This window comes from Leptonotus elevatus, chromosome 2 (assembly GCF_054856555.1).
Source record: "Leptonotus elevatus isolate MCC_2025b chromosome 2, RoL_Lele_1.0, whole genome shotgun sequence".
In the NCBI taxonomy this organism is placed as follows: Eukaryota; Metazoa; Chordata; class Actinopteri; order Syngnathiformes; family Syngnathidae; genus Leptonotus; species Leptonotus elevatus.
The window spans coordinates 14,830,010-14,852,651 of record NC_141240.1 but is presented as its reverse complement, the minus strand read 5'-3'; the positions used below and the strand labels follow the sequence as shown (position 1 = coordinate 14,852,651).

General features: G+C 39.8%; 1 long non-coding RNA gene across 1 annotated transcript in view; it reads right to left on the bottom strand.

The window, feature by feature from the left end:
- Positions 1-12,402: 12,402 nt before the first annotated feature.
- LOC147178538 (uncharacterized) overlaps positions 12,403-22,642 on the bottom strand; it is a 46,490-nt gene continuing 36,250 nt past the window's right edge. The window contains exon 3 of the long non-coding RNA XR_015094039.1: positions 12,403-12,528. This is a non-coding gene — a long non-coding RNA (uncharacterized LOC147178538). The remainder of the gene's footprint in view (positions 12,529-22,642) is intronic.

Below are 22,642 nucleotides of genomic sequence, written 5' to 3'. Positions count from 1 at the left end.
TGCGTCAAGAGTCCGTCGTAAACAGAGAGAATCCGGTCACTTTTCAAAATCAAATATTTTTAAGCCTTGGATAATTAATTAACCGGAAGTATAGTGCTCTTTTTTAAAATTCTTTAACTGTGCAGCCCGGTCCAAAGTACCGGTCCGCGGCCCGGTGGTTTGGGACCACTGAGCTAGCTAATAAAAAAAAGTCAATAATTTTTCAGAATTTTAGGTTGTCTAATGGCCTACTGAATGATGTGAGTTTTCAACACAAAGAAATGAGAGCTTTAAAACTTCTTTTATCCAGCCTTGCCTTCCAGTGCAGACAAACGACACGTCACATGTTTATCTTAGTCTATGCCGCTGGCCGCTAAAAATGGATGACTGTAGCTTGGACACCCCTAATTTAAACTATGCAAACTTTCTTTTTCCCCTTGCAGCCTAAAATAAATCGCAACCGGAATCATTCAAACGATGCTCGACACTATGTGCACTAACAAATCTACTACTATTGATCCAAAAAGAAAGAGTTTGATTGTTATTTTTCATTTTTACTACAGTACGGATCAATTTCCGCACTATTTCCCCTTTCACATCAAGTGCTGCCCACTGACACCCACCACTGGATTTGCACAATATTTTTTTTATATCTATAATAGTCATGGAATAAAAGCAAGCACAGATAATGAAATATGGACAAAGAAAGCAAAACAAAGGGAGGGAGAGGGAACTTGTTTTATCTTGAGGCAGGTCAGATTATACAGGATGTGCAAGAAGGAGCTCCTAAACAATTGAAATTCTATTACCTTGTTCCTCATCTGAGAAAGATCTCCTTTGAACCATCCTTGGAGGAAACCCGATAAGTGGGGTCGCTACGAGCATCCCTGCTATTTTGCGAACAACAACAGGGTGGCGGCCACATCACCGCTTTCAGTAAATGGCAACAGATTTCACACCGCTGCTTCCGACAGAGGCTTTATATTTACTTTATTCAGCAGTGAATAAAATACTAAATTAGCTGTGTAACGCTGGTGGGTCATACTTAAGAACTCGAAATTACAATTCCCTTAGAAATTGTATATGTGTGGTTTGAAATGCTTTTGCAGGGCATTAAGGCTTAGTGCATCACAGCATAGCATAACAATCCCCAAATGGCATGTAAATATTCCTCCTAGGGGTTGTGTGGGGTGCTATGAGCTGCAGAAAAATCTCGAAAAACGCAATCGCGATTGTGTAGCCAAAATAACAATCTTGAGAATTAGCATTAGAGCAACAATAGCGCAAATACTTTTTGAGTTGTGATTACATACAAGGGTCGCTTTATTTCATTAAGTGGTGTCACGCATGTGACATTTGCCAAGTAAGCTTTGGTTTATTCACTGAAGTGATATGATCTGCATATGTGAGCATTTTAAGAAGATAATAGAATGTGTAAAAGCACAGTTGTGCTTTGAGTGAGGAGCTAAGGTGCTTCTACAAAGAGAGCAATCAGTGCCCATTGTCGCAGTGTATATTATACAGCGGGGGATAATTGCATTACATACCTCAAGGTGGTCTTTTTTTAATAATAATCGTGTCCGTTACAAATTTCTCTTCCTACCTGCCACAACATATCTTCTCTACCTGCACTGGCCTGTGGAAATTAACTCATTTGAATGAAGCCTTATGAGGTCAGCAGCACGCAGTGCCAACCGCAGGGAGAATAAAGACGAGAAACAACACCGATACATAACTTGGGGAAAAAAAAGAAAATCATGTGGCCATTAAAATGAGCGCTTGTGTGGTGGGGAGGAAGGCAAGTTATGCGAGCCAGTGCCTTATTTAAAGTTGGTAGGAAGTAGGGCTGCGCACACATTGGTGGTACGTGGCTCTATTTGAGATGTAAATTGACCATTAAAAACTAAATTGCTGAATCACGATGATCAGATTCAAGTAAGAATGAGCGTATTTTCGTGTGTAGTAGTGCCACAGGAATGAGTATTTGATTAAATGTGTGGCGCGCAGAGCCGTGCGACTCGCGCTCTTCGAGACGCAACACAACAGGAATGTTGAGCTGGCTAATGAGTGTCGTATTAAACTGTTAAGGAATCACTCAAAGCTGACACGAAGGGAGTTTGCAAACTTAGGCGCTGTACCGGCGAGACGAACCCACAAGGGGTTAGCTTAGTGCTAGCTAGCTGCTACGACAGACACGATTTAAAACTGAGCCAAACGTGAAAACATACTCTGGATCCTGCCATTGGCCACTGTACAGCAAGGAATCCTGGAGGTTCAAGTTATTTTAAACCAAAAAGGAAAATCTTCATCCATATGTTGACGCGGCTACGTTAGCAATTCAGACGCAGACTTGGTACACTGCGATATGTTATCAAAAAAGTGAACATGAGGCACTTTGGGCAACTTATGGTGTAGATAAAGTGCTACATAAGTGCACTGCATTTACTATTTATCATTATTATCAAATTTGACTTATTATTATTATCATTTTTAGGGCAGTAAGTCCACGAGTGAGTTAATGGGGATGAGATTCTAGTTTGCGTTTCTAGTTTTTTGTAAGATGTAAATATGAAAATATGGCACATGCGTGAAAGTATTTGTGTGCTGTATTCATTGCATTTGAACAGTCTAATTGCTGTTGGCGTGAATGACCTGCCGAAGGGGCCGCTCGGCGATTTCTACAGTGGAATGCAGGGGGTGGGAATTGTCATCCGTGATGGATGTCAGCTTGGCCAACATCCTTCTGTCCGCCATCTCCTCAATGGAGTCCAGTTGGCAGCCCAGGACAGAGCTAGCTTCTCAAGTCTCTTATCACTGCCTACAAAAGGTGTAGAGCGAGCAACGTCCTGCTTATGTCAAAGGGCCTCACTCTGCTCAGCAAGTGGTGAATGATGAAGTCCCAGAGCCACATTGGTATCCCTACGTGCATTGAGTGCTGTTTCATAATCTTGCCACCACCAAAAAGGGGTGAAAACTTGCATTTTGAACTTAAGTGTTTGGCAGAGGTTATTAGTGGATGCTTATTTGCAAATGTTAGGATTGTTTTTTCCAAACTGTGTTTGAAGAAGTGGAAGATGATGACGAACCGTACAGGCTCACTTTTGTGTTAATGGAACTGGGTTGGCAAAAGGTCACATTTGCTGACAAAGCAACACAATATAACATTGAACTAAAACCTTCAAGTTGCAGCTGTAAATGCCAACTTATTTTTTTTTAAATGAGATTTTTGTCAATTTGTTACACATTAAAAGGTCGCACACCATCTGCATTTCAAACCAAATGACTTCCATGCTTGCTTTGCTGTAGTCGCCTCCATTCATCCTCCTGGGATTAAATGCAATTAATCGAAATTAAATTACGATTTTGATTATTAGCCTCCACGACTACAAAATTGGCATAATCGTACAAAAACGATTATTAATAATAGGGCTGAAACCAGTCCTCGTCATTTCTGCCTAGGATACCCGCTGAGATAGTCGTAGTCAAGCTAACGGCAGTATACATGACAGTACCCAATTTCAAAATAAACCTTACCTTACCAAGTAATATATGTAGATCAATGCATTGTAGCGCTTTTATTTTAAAGTTGTTTCCGGAAGCGTGTCGTGGCGGTAGTTTGTGAACAACGGCAATATAATTGCCCCAAACTGTTGCGACAGACTTCAGTGAACAAAGTCCTCAAGTCACGTTGAAGCTCTAACATTGACATTACTTTTGCCAGCGTTTAGTGGCGACTGCTAGCTAACAGCAAGCTACCATCACCAAGCAGTAAGCTAACCGCGCTAGCTAGCAGCGGTAAAGTGCTCCAGCCATCTGATTACTTTTCAAAGGCGTAAATACTACAGTCCGTAGACAGCTGGGGTAGGCTTCAGCGCGCCCGCGACCCTCGTGAGGATTAGCGGTTCAGAGAATGGATTGATGGACTGCACATACTTTGATGCTGACAGCCTGACTAATTTGCCGTTCCTACTGATCACTTATTAACAAACCAGGCTTACTCAAATGTGAATTTTTTTTAGCCGACAAAATCGCTATTGTGGGTCTGACTTCACTTTAGTTCCATTGACCAAAATCTATGGGGAGAGATTTGTCTAAAATCTCACTGTTTCAAAGGAAAATAGTTTGCTGACAAGCACAGTTTACCCATCCATCCATTTTCTTAACTGCTTGTTCTCAAGGGTCGCTGGAGCCTATCCCAGCTGGCTTCGGGCAGTAGGCGGGGTACACGCTGAACTGTTTGCCAGCCAATCGCAGGGCACACAGAGACGAACAACCATCCACACTCACAATCACACCTATGGACAATTTGGAGTGTTCAATTAATCTGCCATGCATGTCTTTGGAATGTGGGAGGAAACCGGAGTACCCGGAGAAAACCCACGCAGGCACGGGGAGAACATGCAAACTCAACCCAGGAAGGCTGAAGCCCGGACTCGATCTCACATCCTCTGGTCAGCCGCCAATCACAGTGTAAGTAAAAAAATAAAAATACGTTGATTTTCTAAAAATGAAAACCAGTTGGTTGTTAATTATTGCATGCAAATGTGGTTTTTTTTTTGTCTTCTATATTTATAATTGCTCTTTAACCAAGAAAGTAAATACAGGTATATTTTTATTTCTAGCCAAATATCCGATTGTTTACTAGAATTTTGAGTAGGATATCCAAATACCAAAATATTTGATAGCTGCAGCCCTAATAATATTAATTTTGAATTTTTTTTTTAGGCACGCCCACACGAGTTCTTTCACCACACACTCCTGTCAAAACTAGCTTGCACCCCACAAGCCATACTGAACACACTGCACCCCAACGTCAAATTTTTGCTAACATAAATATGAAAAAATGAAAATGTATTCGGTACATTGGCAAATAAAAAATTCAACATGGTCAAAATCTAAATCTAAAAAGCAGACAAACAAAATACAAAATATATACATAAATATACCACCGAAAGGGTGTAGGCAGAAGCAAAAGCTAATATATATTATTATAAATTCTGTTAAGTCCAAGAGGAATTTACATAATTATAGTGTTTCAAATAATTTTGTTTGTCTTAATATTTTCAAATGTTTTCTTGTTTTGAACAAAAAAAATAATAATCGTGATTTCCGTTATTACCAAAATAATCGTGATTATTATTTTTTCCCTAATCGAGTAGCCCTATGCTTACATGTGAGGAAACTTTCTAATCAGCTTTTTAAATATTATGAGGATGACAGAGGACAGTAGTATTGAACTTGACGAAGAAAATTTGAGTGAGCAACCTGGATGGAGGTTTGGGCTGTTTACATGGAAGCAACCTTGAACACATGCAAGGACAATCGAAGAAAGCTCGCATGGAAGAATAGAGAAACGTTTCACTCGGTAATATCCGCTAGGCCAAGGCACAGTTCACTGTTATGACTGTGTTTTGGGTTGGGTCATGGGGTCATATGTATTTTTTCCCTTGTGTTGATGATGATGTCAGTTGCTATGTCCTTTGTTGTAATTTAATATTGTAAGTTGCTAAGCAGTAGCTATGGTCCTTTTTGTTTTCTTAGTTTATGTAGTCACTCTTATTTTGTTATATAGGCCTTTATTCTGTCATATATATTTGTCCCAGCCCAGCTCTCTCCATCGATGTTTTTCAGTCAAGGTTTCTCCATCAAGTATTTTAGTTGAAGCCGTCTGAATCAAGGCCTGTTCTCCGTTGATACTTTTTTTTTATGTATATAAAAACTATGTTTCTCAACTGCGGTGTCTTGCCTGTCTTTGGGTTCTAATTCCACACCTCACATGCCGGTTTTCTCCCAAAATATGGGGGGTTTTTTCCGCTTGATTTTTTTTCTTTTTAAATAACAACTGGATTTTCAAAACTGTTTTCCTTTTTTCACCATCATGTCCAACAATCTTGTAAGATTGTGACTTTTTGCTCACATTTTACTTCATGTTAAAATAAGGCTTCTCATAACTTTTGACTTGGATTTTTCTCAGAATAACGTGTCTTTTGCTCTTTGTTTTTTAAATAATGTGAGACTTACAAGATAAGTGACTTGGGCTAGGCTGAACTCAAATGACATTTCAACATTGTGTGTTTGTTACTTTATTCTCAGAATATGACCACCTATACTGGAACTTTTTATCTTTTAAACTTTGATTTCACCCACTGACGCGGCTTTGCCGATTGAGCCAGCTTGCTCTCAAATGAAAGTGAAATAAAGACGGGGAAATTATTCAATCTGACGCAGATAGCAAGTACTCAACTGGTAGAAGGAATTTAAATTTCAAATGAGAAATCATGTACCATTTCCTAAGTTTAATCAAGTCTCTTTGAAAATCAGTCCCCAGATTTCTGGTTTAATGTAGTAAGTGTTGAAAATGAGGGAGCGGGGAAATGAAATATATATCCCTGATTGGACATCATATTGCACCTCGGATCTGTCAAAAGACTATCTTGCCTCTGACGCAATACAAATGTTAGTTATAGTTTGAACGCCGTCACTATTTTGTCACCTATTTGTAATCCTGACTCAGGGTTGGCGGCGGGTCATGAAACTTTTTAGCCAATGTGGCTAAATAGTATTAAAATCTCCTAGCCACATTTGAGTGTAGCTAGCCATGATATCACATGTTTATGTGGCGGCCGTGCCGCCTATTTTGCCGCTATCTCACCACTCAAGCATGTACACGGCAGAGACATTGTAGCCTAACTAACACACAACACTTCTGGGAAGATGGATTTTTGGGGGGGGTTCTACGCATAGCTTGATGGCTAACTGCACATTGTAGTGGTAGAAATGGGCAAAGTTCTTATAAATAAAAGTGGCAACCGCGCCAAATCGCCACAGATAAAAGAAATGAGGGCACTTATATACTGTTCCTTGGTTGCATTAGCTCATCAACGTTTTAGCCCCAAGCAAAAAAAAAAAAAAAAAGGACAATTGAGAGGGTGAAGTTTCCCAAAATACCTCAGCAATTCTGCACTAAAATGATCTCAGTCTTTGCCTGTTTTTTTTTCCATCCAAAATATTTAATGTAATCCCCCCCCCCCCCCTTTTTACCGGTTATTTAATGTTTAGCAAATGTTTGGGGTTTTTTCGTTGTTGTTTTTTACATTTATTGGAGTATGATTTTCATTCAATATTCTCCATTCATTCCAATGTAATCATTGCTTGAGTACACTTTTATTTTCCTACATTCAAGTACAGTGTTAATGTTTGAACTGTGCATAATGTTGCAGTGGCCTACAATAATGTGTATTTAAGAAATAAAACCTTTACCTCGTTTTTAAGAACACTTATGTCCACTATGCTATTGTATTAAGATGCTGATCCAAATGGTGGAACTTGTAGAGTGGCATTTTTTTCCGTCTGTATACCCCTATATTTTGCACATGTAATTTTATTAATAAATGCAGTAAAGTTTTGTCATGATTACTGCATTATTGCATTCAACTGCAATTGCAACTGAAGATGACAATCATCAGTTACGTTACGTAAATCAATGCAGAGTTGATATGTGCAAATGTGCGCACTTAACGACACGTGTAAATAAAATGAAACCGTCCACATACCTGCCTGTGATGTTCTTCTCACTTCGTGCACATGACCCGGTCCCTCCGCGATCCTGTCCGACTTCCCGGTCGTGAAAGTGTCTTTTTATCCTTTTTAACCACTTTACCAAAAAAGTTAGCATGTTCCTCCTGTCAAAGCCTGGCGACGTTGCCAAACCATAAAGATTTGGGTTCGCGTCCTGGACTGGTCAAATAGTTTGTCTGCCGTGTCATCGTTTTTTTCCCCAACATGTGAGCGGGACCAGGGGATAATCCACAGTTGTTTTAAGCGACTCGGGGGCAATATAGTTACGTTTTGGTGCAGAAACAGACACAATATTTGACAATTGCGACAGAACTGCTTGCTTGCCATATGTTGCTAATGCTCGCTAGCATCAGCAAGCTGCTCCCGGCAGATGTAAACAATTATGTCATTGGCCTTGGAGCGATGTTGCTGATTATACTGTAACCAAGCATATGCGTCACTGGCCGCATCGAGGATTGTGGGATTAGGCTACTGTATGCAATTTGCATACGGCCATGTTTTTTACGGACACTTACGCCTGGTATAGCGATATTCGCCCAGTGCAATTTTGACAGACAAATGGGGTAGATTCCACGGACTTCCGACTTCCGGGTTTTACACATCAGCGCCGTTTCGTAAAGGCATCTCGGCTATCTGAAATGCTTCGGACACTGAGACAGACACTACACACTCGCAGCCTCGCACCTGTCGACGGGAACGCGCAACCGAGGGGCACAAAGGCGGAAGCGCAAGTACTGGGACGTGGCCACGACGTCTGAAACCGGAAACAAAGTTGATGGGTGAAAACCTGGAAGTCGGAAGTCCCGCCTCGTCCGTGGCATATATTCCATTGGCCGCGCCAATGTGGCAAATATGTGGCCACTCCACTTTATACCTCGTCATTGGCGACGTGGCGAACGGGGAGCGCGCACCCTGCTGACTTTCTCATACCGACCAACTGTGCCATGTATTTGCACACATTTCAAGTCAGAGCTTGAAAGAGACACACAGTCATTATCCTGGAACAACATGACAGCATTTTGATTCCATGTGATCGACAGCAACTGGAAAATTCAGTTGGATCTAATCAGATTAGGCCGTGATAATGGCGGGGGGGAAATGCAGTAATTAACCTTTGGCTTGGATTCTGATTACTACTGACCCCAGCGCACTGAGACGTATTGTAAATATTCATGAGTAGGTTGCAGGTCTCCGGGAAAGGAAAGTGAGCCCTTGTGTGAGTGCACCTGATGTAGTGTGGGGTCAGAGCGCAGGTAATTTCTTGCAGTGAAGATTGTGCCTAATTTCTCGCCACCGGTCTGCGCTGAATCAATTACAGTCCCTAGCCCCGCCCATTGTTGGTGGCACTCCTCTAAATGGTTGCAGCACTTGGCGTTTGAGCGTTGAAAGATTTAGTGACCAGGAAAAATCTCAAGGGTTTGTTTGAATCAGTGGGCCAGAGTAATATCCCAGGGAAACGATTTGATGTGGTGCACATGATAGGATTCAATCAATAAAGTGCTTCACTCACCCACTTTGAATGTAGGAAGCTCCATTTATTAGTTGGCTCACAAGGGCGGGATGACAGCTCAAATCAGATCGTACAATTATGTATGAATAGTTCAAAAATAAAAGCTAAAGTAAAATTGGATGACCAGCTGAAATGAGATGAAACCTATAAATCAATGGCAAATTGATAATAGCCAAGAGGAGTGAGGTGCCTCAATATCTTCTGGTACAGTGTGTTTCATTGCACTCACCTGTTTTCTGAGTTTTGTCATGTGACATTCATAAGCTGAGCCATGATTGGTCATTACCTGAGCCGAGCAACTGTGATGTCATTTTCAGTCGACAAGTGGCAAAATGGCTGCTCCCTAAAATGGATTTTGCTACTTTATTCATATTCCACAAACTCATTATTACAAAACACCATGTTTTGACGAGTGGGGATACATAGAACATGTTATTGTAGATCATTTTTTGGGATTGACTTCCTCTTCAGTACTGGTTTTTAATCATTTATTTTTTTTGTATGTATGGATGGATAGTTCAGCTTTTTGTCTGATTCTCTTAATGGGCAGTTGAGAGGTACCAGGTTTGAACTCGTGCCAGTATTTACAGAAGTAGTCACGGTAGTTACAACGGCGCGATAATCTCCTTCCTAATTCCACTGTGGTTCGTAGCACTGTATGTTTTTCTTTGCTGCCACTAACACTGTTGTCTTTCTTTGGGCCCATGGCCAAGAAAATTGTTGTGGAAAAATCAAAATGCACACGCGAGTATGGAGCACCTCCGGGAGTATTCACGATCTGACTGGAAATGAGCAGCGCTTCGTCTCAATGACCGCAACGTGAGCATTCGGCATTGCTCGGCTTCGCTCGGCTACCCTTTTTCAAGGTACGTTCGGCTTAGCTTGCTTTACTTGGGTGTTCGAACTCCGAAAATGAGTTCAAACTCCGAGGCATTTTTTGCTCAGATTTTGGGGGTTGAAGTCCGAATTGTACGAGTTCCGAGACGTTCAAACTCCGAGGTTCCACTGTATATGATATATTTTTAGTGGTAGATTAAAAAAATAAAAAACTTGCAAAGTATTATATAAGGAAGTACTACAATTCAACTGTTTGACCTTCCTTTTTCTCTAGCTGCAGATGTACAACTACCGAAATAAATGTATTTCAAACAAAACATCTGAAACATTATTTATGATATTAATTGGCAAAGATGAAAATGTAATGACGGACATTTTCAATATAATTAAAGTTAGTTTTATAAACGTAAGATATAGTTTCAGTGAGTTTTCAGATTTTTAAAAACATGTGTATTTCATTAATTACTTTTTACCTGAGACCCTTGAGACGAATAAGCGGTTCAGTAAATGGATGGATGGCTAATTACTACACCATTCATTTGTGTGGAGGCTAAAAAGAAGACCCGCAATGCTGCCACATTTCCACATATTGTGTCGTATTTGGAGTTGTCGGGTTTAAATCGATCCAAAAGCTTCCATTTTAGTTTACATTTGGACCATATTGTGACAGTGAATGTGGAAATTTAACATTGACAGCGAGGTGAAATCTGCATGCACGCAGGCGATTATCTAAATATGAATTATTTTAACATTTCTGGCTTTGTTGTCATCAGACGTCTTTTTCCATTTGTGTTGAGCTCCTCCTCTTGCCTCTTGGCTTGCAGCAGTGGACCCTCTGCAACCTCACCATCTTCTTCTTTAACATTTCTCACAGTTCTGCACCTCTCAAAATGGCTGTGCATTCATCTCACCGCCTTTGCTGTGTAAATTAAGATGCAAGTAAATGTTTTGGTCCTTAAGGGCTTCGGCCCAGCCTCTGGGCCCGGCGCCCACCGAGACTGTGTGCAGTCGTGGGCTTGGGCATGAGGCCAAGCGTCACTGTCCACAAACCCGCAGCCAGCCTCCAGAGTGGCGGGTCAATGAGGGTTCACGTGGCCGTCAGACAAAGAATGATCCGATGTGTGCGGACAAGCTCACAGCTCACAGTAAAACCTTGCTCACTGGGGCTTGTTAGAAGACGATTCTGCATTTAGCCAGTGCACACAAGCGGCTTTACATGTGTTTGTTTTTTTCTTGCATTTTAAGCAGAAAGTAAATAGGAATAGAATGGTGAAAAGAATGTGATTAGCACGTCTGCTTCAGAGTCGGGAGATGCTCGTTTGCATCTTCGTGTTCTTGTATTATTATTATTTTCTGGCTCTGGCTTCCTCCCACAAAAACATTCATGTTAGGCTAAATCAATACTCACAGCTTTTGAATGAAAATATATGAATGGACATATGTTTTTTTTCTTTTTTTTAATCAATGTTTGAACCAATAACGGGTGGGTTAATGGTTGGTTGCAGGCACTAAGTTGGTCGCTCCGTTTGTATTTTAGTCTCTCTCACAGTAAACAAAAGCCACGGTAATAGAGTGCAGAAAACAAATGCCGTTATTTGATTAGATTTTGTAGATATTATCACAGCGTGCTAGCCTAGCTTGAATTTAAATGTACTAGTGACACGAATTGTTATCAGCCTCGCAACTACAATGAAGTCTTTGACATTTGGGTGCAGTTGGCACTGAGGACGCGGGGGACACGTTCCTTTCAGTTTCATGAAGACCTTCCTTCCCATCCACTTTCGCCATACAAATCTCCGGTAAAACTAACGTTCCTCCCCCATCTGCTACAACTAGGCTAGACAAGTCTTGTGGTATGTACTCATTATGTACTACTTTAAAATATACGTGGAAATTTGCTGCATGATCTTTGTTTTTATTTTAACCCAACAGCTCGTTTTTTACAGTGGTTCTGAGAAAAAAAAGAGTCAGAATTCTCACTTTAAAGTGACAATTGTGACAATTCTGTGATTAAAGTGAGAGTAGTGAGAATTCTCACTTTACCGTCAGAATTCTGAGATTAAAGTCAGAATTCTCACTTTAAAGTGAGAATCCTGCCAACACTTCACTGGCCCTAATGGTTATTGTGAAGACACATGCAAAGTGAACAATAGCACCCCCAACATTTTAGAGTATATATACAGATATGTTTTTAACAAGCTAGAAACTTATAGCTATAATATATATAAACCATAGATAAAAGTAATATTTAAACAACAAAAATACAGCACACACCCCATTTGATTGAAAATAGTTTGCACGGTACGGTAGTGTTGGTATACAGAGGATGACACAACATGATGAGTCCAAACAATTTTGAATTGTGGAGCAGAAGGAATGACACCTTTCTCAACAACTTTCTCCATCCCCATGTTACTTCATCCAGCAGTACAAGATGCAGCCGTAGCTTTTCTGCCATGTCTTCTGTCACGACTGGCTGAGAGTGGGCGTGTGATATTCGGGATTCGTGGTACCTCTGTGGTCAAGTCCGCCTCGGGTCTTGTTGCTGTCAGTGCTTCTGCAAGTTCGCTTCATTGACAGCGCTCTGCATACACTGCATGTCACCTTACATGGCCTGTCACTGCCTGCAGAATGAACAGAGCAGAACAATACATTTCAAAAGTGGATGTTTGCTCTCTGAGGAACTTTTAACACTAACTACAGTAGTGCACCACAAATCAGCCTTTTCATCTGACTGTCATGCCTGCTTATACATAGAGATGGGGAAAAATGCAAATACAGTCCGACTCACAAATGGACTCCGATGGCTCTTTATTATTTGGAAATGTTTGCTTAATGCCATATGGCCTCGATGGGATTTCCCAGAACAAGAAATTCCACTTCCCTACTTTATGTACATGTCTCTGCCTGGCTATTTAAGATGTAATCTCTTCTATAAATATCAATCAGGCCAGAGTTAAAGGATTGAGGGCATGTTGCCATACAGCTTGGTAATCAGTGGTGCTATAAGTCATTAAAGATTTTTGTATAATTAATGCAGCATATGGTAGGACACCTGCTTTCCAGACTTGGTGGTGTTAAAAGGCCTCCTAAAAGTCTTTATGTGCTCTTTGCATAAGACATTAAGAGAAGCACTGTCAACTAGAATTACTTACAGACACTACGTTATCAGTAGCAGTTGCACCATAATTAGTTGGTCAATTTACACTTGCCTTCAAGGTTCTGCAATGCAGCAAATTGCAGTCACTTGTGATAAGTAATTGCTTGGTTAGTTTAGAACTGTGAGGGAAAATGAACCACTATGTTTTTAATTGCTTAAGTCGTTCAAACAACTAATGATTTTTGTATAATAACTTCTTTAGGTGCATCCACATCTGCGGCGGCAGGTGGAGATTTCTCGCCCCTGGATGTATGGCGGCGACAACTACAAAAAAAACCATCAGATATATATGAAGCTGTGCGCTACTATTATTACACAAATGACTCATACACGTCTTAATTATTATTATTATTTCTAGAAAGAGCTCAGTATTGGTCATTCGGTAATCTTACCGGTTCGACATGACATCATCATTGCTCTCTCTCTTTTTTTTTCTTTTTTTTTTTGTATGTGCGTGAGTATGTGCATGTGCGGGTGTGTGTGTGCATGTGAGCGTGTGCTCACCACTTCACCTAAAACCTATCAAAAATCCCATACCGTTCACCCAAACCGAATACTTCAAAATCCAGCCAGTCGTGAGGTTGTCAGGAGACCCGAGGAAGGACCAAAGAAATAGAAAGGAAAGTGAAATCCAGCACCGACCAGACATCGCCTACTACCCACCGGGTTACCAACCAGAATTTTTCACCAACCCCAGAAACATCTAAATTCCAACAAATTAGGGAGACCTCAAGAGATCAAAGGAAAGACTGAGGAAAGGAAGGATGGATAGATGAAGCCGAGTGAGATCCACAGACATCAGCTTCCACCGATTCAACGACAAGAAGCAGATTGTGTTTGAATTTCGATAAATGCTGGTGTGGTGGATCTGACATGCATGAAAACCTCCACCAAAGAGGGGAGCCGTCGACCCCGCCCAGGACAGAGCAAGCACAACCCCCCGGTTCCCCCCAGGCCACGGCAGCGCCAAGGCACATCCCCCAGGCCCCGCACGGGCCACCGGCCGAAGAGCAAACCCAGGAGCGCCCCCACCCCAACACAGTCCGCGCCCCAAGCCCAACGCAGCAGAACGGGGCACGGCAGGCCCCCCAAGGACCCCCCACCCAGTGTCAAATTTACGCTGCAAAATTTACTGTGTAGTCTTGCCAATGGGGTGCTGCGTACATTCACTGTGTACATGGAGTGCTACGTTCTCCTACAAGGTGTTGTCTTAATAGACTTCCCTGAATTCCCAAATAGTCTCAACTACCGAAGTTCGACAGTTTTGTTTACATACAAGTCGTCTACCCTCCCACCATGGAGCCGAAGTCACATCCAGCTGTCACCAATTGTAGTGCCCTACCTAGGTCCTGCGAATTAGCGGATACAAATTTGTGCCCCCCAGTTCAAAAATAAATCCCAAAAATCTAACAGACCCAAAACCACTTTACTCATCATTACATATATACTTCTGCTTATCTAAAAATAGATATATTGTAGCCTACATGAATTTTGAAAAATTTATTTTTGGGCTTCTTCAAGGGGATACTGCTGAGTGGTCGGGCGGCGACCTTGTGCCCTCTTTTGCCCAGCCGCTATTTATCCACATAGTAAATTTGTACAAGGCTTGACACTGAAACAAACCACAACATTTCATGCAAGTGCACAACCGCAACATGTTCGGTGTATTGTGTGTCAAAAAGCTGTACTGTAGCTCAGCTTTGATTGACAGATTATTATTAAAGTTCTGGTCGGTGAAAGCAACACTGCTGCTGAGATAAATATTTGCTATTTTAGGTATGTTAATGAAAGTAGTTTCTCCAACTAAGGATCATTCAGTCTTTCTTTCTTTCCTTCTTTCTTTCCTTCTTTCTTTCTTTCAAGAAATATTGTTATTATGATGATATAACATTTGCTGGAGGTTATACACCCAAATAGGTGCAAAGCCATTTGTGATGTGTTTATTCAGGGAGCTCTCATTGTGATAAAGTATGTGGCACTGATCCCACAATGCTCTGAGTAGACATTACGAAGACGACTTGCACTGTAACAGACTACTTACCTGACATAGAATCAATGAATTCTAATGTAAAATAATCAAAGAGGATAAATGTTGGAGGTTCAACAGTACAGTGCCAGACTGTCACTGGTTTCAAATTTGCTTTGGAATTGAATGTTCCTTCTGACTCAAGCAAACATTGAGTATCTTGTCTAAAATGCACTTTGTAGCTGTCCACCGAGCATCCATGGATTTTCTACAATGCTTATCCTGTTCAGAGTCACAGGAAGCTGGAGTTTGTCCCAGCTGACTTCAGGCGAAAGGCAGACTGCAACCTCGACTGGTCGCTAGTCACCCATTCACACAGTCACTGAGTGGGACTGAACCCACGCTCAAGTCAGGCGAATGTAGGCCTACTACTGCACCATCTGTAACAAGTTTTTTTTGTTTTTGTTTTTTATCAAAAAACGTAAAAAATTATTTATATTTGGTTTTTAAAATGCAAGAAAACCTTTTGAAGATGGAATCCCACTGTTGGTGGACTATGAAGTGCTAATTAATTCAGTGCTAGTTATCTGCAAATTGCACTTATATGCAATACAGCCCCTCCAAAAGTATTGAAACAACAATTCCTTTGTTTTGATTGCACTGTATACGGAAATGGTGGGTTTTAGATCAAAAGATAATTATGAGACAAAAATTGAGAATTCCTACTTTTATTTCATGGTATTTACATCGAGGTGTATTGAACAGCTCAAGACAGAGCACATTTTGTTTGAACCCACCCATTTCTTCAAGTGAGCAAAAGTATTTAATTAGTGAGTGTTTGAAGTTGCTCAGCTGTTGCCTTTTAGATTGATTGCTTAAACATTACATTTCATTTTTGACTTTGAGTGTGACCTGTGAAAACTGCTTTTTGCTGTCTATGGGAGAAAATCTAACCTTTTTGAAGATGAGAAGAGAACAGGGAAAATCGACAGCTATTGCACAAGCACGGGGCGTGGCAAATAAAAATTGGAATGTCCTGAAAAAGAAAGAACACTACTGGTGTACTGAGCGTCAGACGTCAACTATGTCTTCCAAGGGCATCAACACAAGTTGATGACGGAAACATTGTGAGACCTGTGAAGAAACACCCAAAGACAACAGTCGGTAACCTCCACATGGCAGGGGTGAAGGTATCACAATCCACTGTTCGAAGAAGACTTTGAGAGAATAAATAAACAGGCCATACCACAAGATGCAAACCACTCATCAGGAAAAAGAATCGTAAGGCCACATTGGATTTTGCAAAGAAGTACAAAGATGAGCCACAAAAGTTTTGGAACAAAATGTTATGGTCTGATGTGACCAAGATTAAGCTCTACTGTAGTGATGAAAAGGCCAAACTAGGTATGTTAATGATCCAAATCTCACAAGCTCCTCTGTGGAGCATGGTTGAGCTCATTTCATGGCTTGGTCTTGCATGACTTGTTCTGGAACAGGCTCACATTGATGATGCAACTTTATGATGGTCGCAGCCGTGAAGGAATTCTGAAGTCTACAAAACCATTTTGTCTGGCAATTGACAGAAAAGTGCATCCAAAATAATTAGGAGAATCTTCATCATGCAGCAAGAGGTAGGTTTTAGACTGGCCAAGTCACTAACCTGAGCTTAACCCAACAGAGCATGCATTTTACCTCTTGAAGAAAAGACTGAAGGGAGAACCCCCCCCAGAAACAAACAAGAACTGTTGTTTTGAGCATGGGGTCTTGCTGGAAAACAAAATGGTTTTCTATAAACTATTCCCATAAACTTGCAAGAATAAAATTGTCCATAATGTCTCTACAAGATGAGCAGTTAAAGATGCAACGGTAAGCAAGTTAGTCCAACTCTTGATTGATTACAATCTCCAGACTTTTGGCTATGTGGTGTATCCCGGAGTCATGTGAGTTGTTACTGCTTAACATGCATTCATTGCCAAGGACATTTTTTCATGTCTTTAACAAACACAGTACCTGTGAGATCCTTTTCATCTACAGTAGGTTTGTTTTGAGTTGTCAGCAGCAACAGGCACATAACAGACTTTCCTCCATGGCAAAGGTCTTCATCATTATCATCACTCTCTGTCCGTGAGTGTGATTTAGCTTGGTCTTTGTTTACTGATCCAAGAATTATGAAGGTGAATGAAGGTCAGTAAGCAAAGACCTGCTCCATTGTCGCTGTCTCCATTTTTATTTTTATTTTTACGACTTTGCTAAAGGACATTTATTACATTCACCTTTCCTCCTGTGAATTAATTTTGCTGGCTCTGTAAGTGTCGTGCTTGCCTCGGTGCCATGTAAAACATTATTGCTGCTGAAGTAGAGGGTGTGCACTTATTGGTTTAAGCACCTTAGATTAGTATTGGCACAAACGTGGTTTGTATTTATTGGAATTTGAATTGAAACACCATCAAATATAACATGTATTGAGCTTCAAGCAGATTTCACTTGTCGTATGGCTTTGCACTGTATTGATTACGTTAATGTTCATGCCTTTATGGGCCTTGCTTTGTGTTTCCACGAAGTCGGAAGTATAAAATTGTCCAGATTGTCTTAGCTAAGATGAATGATTAAGATTCCGAGTGCGGTAATGAGTCCAGCCCGACTCTTTATTGATTTGTTATTTAAATGTTTGTGTGTGTCTCAATACTATTACTTTCCAAACTTGGCAAGCAAATTACCACCGCAAGAACACCAACTTCTTCCTCAACTGTGCTTCACTGCATGGGCAACTCAACTGACTTTGGCACTGTACACAAGCCGGCAAGAGAGACCCTATAAAGTAATTGGCTGTAAAAGTCAGTGATGATTTACAAAATGGATTACAGTAATCCCTTTCCCAGCCACTGTGGTTTTTGAATGTCCTCTGTTTGTATCTTGCTGCTTCTCTTCATCTATTTTTCAGAAGGAATTTTGATGAATACCTCCTAGAAAACAATTCCCATTTCACAAACACGACCGTTCAAATGCTCAGAACAAGCTTGCTAGTGAGTAGTCTTCTTCTTACATAAATTATTCAATTATTATTTGTGTTAACATTCTCAAAGTGACAATGAGCCATTGATGAAAGCTGTTCAATATTTTGAATCAGCTACATCACTTGAAATGTTTCGGCAGATTTGTTGCATCATGGGTCTTACGGTGTTTGATGTACATGTCAATTGATCTTTTTTTTTTTTTAAGTGCAGGTAAAAGTAGGGTTGCTCGATTATCGAAAAAATAATACGATTATTTTGGCAAAAATTTAAATCATGATTATTCAAACGATTATTTTTTTGGTCCAAAACAAGAAAATGTTTAAGCATTTAAAAATATGAGAAAAATATTAGGCCAATAAAAAAATAGAAACAATATAATTATGTAAGTTAATTTTGGACCAAATTGAATTTATAACAGCATATATTTATTATAATATATATAAATATATATATGTGTATATATCTATTTATTTATTTATTTATTTTGGCGAAAACTTGAAGTTGGAGTGCAGCTTGTGCACTGTGCAGTAGGCTGATCATTTATTTTTTGGTACAAAACAAGAACATGTTTACACATTTAAAAATATTGAGACCAATTTTTTTTTTTTTAACGAGACACTATAATTATGTAAGTTCCTTTTGGACCAAACAGAATTTATAATCATATATATTTATAATTTTATTTATTTACGTTGGCAAAAACTTGAAGTTGGAATGCAGCATGTGCACTGTGCAGTAGTACGATTTTTTGGTACAAAACAAGAAAATGTTTAAACGTAAAAAATTAAATAAAAAAATATTAAGACAAAAATGATTTGAAACACTATAATTATGCAAGTTCCTTTTGGATGAAACACAATTTTATTAAATTAGTTATTTAAAAAATGTTAAAAGTGCAAATGTATAGATTTAAACAACTCACTTTTTTTTTATTAATCTTTTTTTTTACGATTATGCTGATTTGGGAATCATGGAGTGTGATAATTGAAATTTTAATTGCATTTTAATTAATTGCACAGCCCTAGGTAGAAGGTAGTTTTTACATCAAAATTAAATAAATAAATAATACAACTCTGGTTTGCTGTTGCACAGCAGAAACACATAATCTGCAAGGAACTTCTGAGATCCAACCTCAAAGCCTTCCAGGCAAAAGTAAACAAAGATGGCTGTCAACCTTTCGAAGTGCCTCATTTAGCACATTAGATAGAAGTTGATTAGTTTGAAAACTCGTTCATTTTTTCCCTTTGAATATTTCTTTTAAACACACGCCGAGGTGAGCCAGAATTCGATTGCGTGTGTGTGTGTCTAACAATGAGTAAAGATATGCGCTCACCCTGTATAGCCATTTGGATCCTTCAGAAATGAACAGGCACTCTGCCTGCTTTAATGTGCTTCAGACAAGTACCTGTATGTTAGACTAGTCCAGGACATGTACAGGTATGAGCACAATGAAACATTTGTGATGTCTGCTACTTGTGTGACAGAGGATTTCAAGATGGAGGTGGGACTTCATCAAGGGTCGGCTCTGAGCTCCTCGTTTGCTATGGTGATAGGCAGTTGACAGATAATGTCATCTGCATACTTTGGTGTTTGCAGATGCAATTGCGATCAGCGCTGAGAGTAGGGAGCAGTTGGAAGGGAGCTTAGAGATGGATGTACACACTGGTGAAGCAAAGTACATGTTTGGGAATGAAAGTGAGGCCAGTGGAATGGTGAGGTTACAAGTAGTGATGGGAAAATGAAGCTTCATGAAGCACTTGTGATGTTTTTTGACTCCTCTAGATGGCACTCTTGGTTGAAAGATGCAGTGGAAATGTAATCAATTTCCCTTGCATTAGCCTTTATATTTAAACCAAGAGCACCATCTAGGGGAGTCAAAAAATATCACAAGTGCTTCATGAAGCTTCATTTTCCCATCACTAGTTACAAGAGGTACTGTTTGTTTTGAGAAAGTGCTGGAGTCCAAGTATTTGATTATTCAGAGAAATGGGGAGTGTGGCAGAGAGGTGAAGAAGAGAGTACAGGCAGCATGGAGCTGGCGGAAGAAAGCGTCTGGGGTGATCTGTGATAGAAGAGCACCAGTTAAAGTGAAAGGAATAGTCTATAGGAGTCCAGTAGTAAGACCAGCCATGTTGTATGGTTTGGAGGCGGCAAAGATCGTAGAAAACAGAGGTAGATTTGAAGAGCTGAAGATGTTGAGATTCTCTTTCGGAGTGCTGAGAATCGATTGGGATCAGGAATAACTGGAACGTTTCCAGACAAAGCTGGAGAGGCCACATTGAGATGTACAGAGGAGGGGAAACGGGATCTATTGTATTGGTGGATGGATGCTGGAAATGGAACCGCCAATTAGGAAGCCAAGAGGAAACCCAAAGAGGAGAAAGATTGCAGATAGCTGGAGTTAGAGCAGAAGACGCTGAGGACAGGGAATGTTTCAAGTGGGTGATTCACTTTGAGTGTCATAGTTTGAATAGAATAAAAACATAATAGAGGAAAGGAGAAAATTGGCACACTTTAATAACGTGCAAGTTCGAGAAGGGATGGAAAGAAGCTAAGTTTAAGTTCAGTTCCCCTTTACATTATAATAACATAATAACTTTAAGAGTCATAAAAAAACATACATGATCCATAAATCCATACATTTAAGATCATTAAAAAAAACAAATTTTACTTTCATATTAAGTACAACTCTTATTATCAACAAACTAAAATAATTAATTAATTTATAGCTGGCCAAGAGTGTTTATTTGCAATTCATTTGACATTATTTTAAGTTAATACACATTTTGATTTTCTTAACTGGTTCATTTGATTCCATAATTTTACACCACAAACAAAGATGCTCTCACTTTTCTGTGTTGAATGGATATTCCTTCTCAAATTGCATGTTCCCCCTCTGACCACGAGAGTCAGTTAGATGTCACCTGGGAATAAATTATTCCAGGCTTTGAACAGAATTGGGCGAGTTTTGAATTTCCCGAGGTTATAGAATTTTAAAATGCCCAATTTAAAAAAAATTATAAAACAATTCTAGGAAAAGTATCCGACATGATGAATCATCATTATCTTTTTCTGTAAAGTGCAAATGTTTTGCAAATGGCTTTTGAAAGTGATCCCCCATACTTCAACACAATAGGACATATATGATTAATAAGTGCATAGTAAAACATGTTCAGTGAATTCTGATATATAGTTTTACATAGTACTCCAATACATCTTGATACATTGGAGCACAAATATTTGATTATGTTTCCAGCACAGCTTAATATCATGTACTTATTTTCGTAAATTTTCAATTAACGTTTATTTACATCAAACCAACTCTACTTTAAACAAATACGATTTTAAACAGAAATAGGGGTTACAAATCTCCCCCTGCGCATAAAGTCATCTGCAAAAACTATCATTTAAAAAATATTAGACAATTTCCATGTATCGTTAATGTAGAAATTAAAGGCTTGGGTCCCAAGATCGACCCCACAATTAATATTCATTGTATTATGAGGACCTGTTTGGACAAACTGTTTCTGAACCCCTCTGACACCATCCTGATCCATTTTCTTAAGCAATATCTCATGGTTAATCGTGTTAAATGCCTTCTCAATGAACGGCAATGTAAACGCTCACTGCAAATTTTCTTTTGTCAATGCATCCATTGGAGCCATGGAAGAAGATTGAAATGGTCTAAAACCATACTGACTGCCATTTCGTGGAAGGGTCTTGCACAGGGTTGCATTCAAACTAACACCACCACTGGTGACAATATTTGTCCAGGAAGCGCAGACGGTGGAAACCCATGTTGGTTCCAAAAGTTTGTCAGCGAGTATTTCAGCTGTCAATTACACTGTAAGTAATAAAAACAAATTCAACTCGTCCGAACAGTTGCTATGTGTTGATTTTCCGTCTGCAGCTCAACTGTAGCCATTCAATAAGATCACATTGACTCGTCAATGTCTTCAGCCGTGAGACACATTTGTTCTTCTTCAATTTACTTCTTTGGATCTCTTGTAGGAAATGCAGTGATGCATCCTATCGTGCGTGATTATTCCTCCCCCTCTCTCTCTCAGCGGGTCTGTCTGTGGATGTGACAGCCACCTGCCGACCTTGTCCCAGGGGCGGAAATAAAAGCAAAGGGGGGGGTGGGGGTTTAAAGTATTCAGTTGAGGCGGAGTCACAAAATAGCTCTCCTACACATCATCAAAGAAACGTTTTTCTCTGGAAGGCAAATGGTCTCAATAACATCGTTGCCCAACTATTCAAGGTTGGTTTCAGTTTGTCACTTGCTATATTGAAGCTCGAGCCTGACAGCTGACAAAGTGATTGTACTCACATCACTGCGGCCTTTATTTTCGCTTTAATAGTTCTCATGGTAAAAGACAAAAATTTTTAGTTGGAGAAATACTAATGAAAATGTATATTTTTCTTTCAGAACGCCATGTCATCGTCTCATCACGACCATCTGCCATCTGAAATATTGACAGTATTGCAGTTGTAATTGAGCATTTTTAGCATTGACAGTGGTCCCGCGCTGTGTGTTTTAATGCTTATTTATTCCTTTAGAAGTCGGATCAGTCCAAAAATATATATTTTTTTAATTA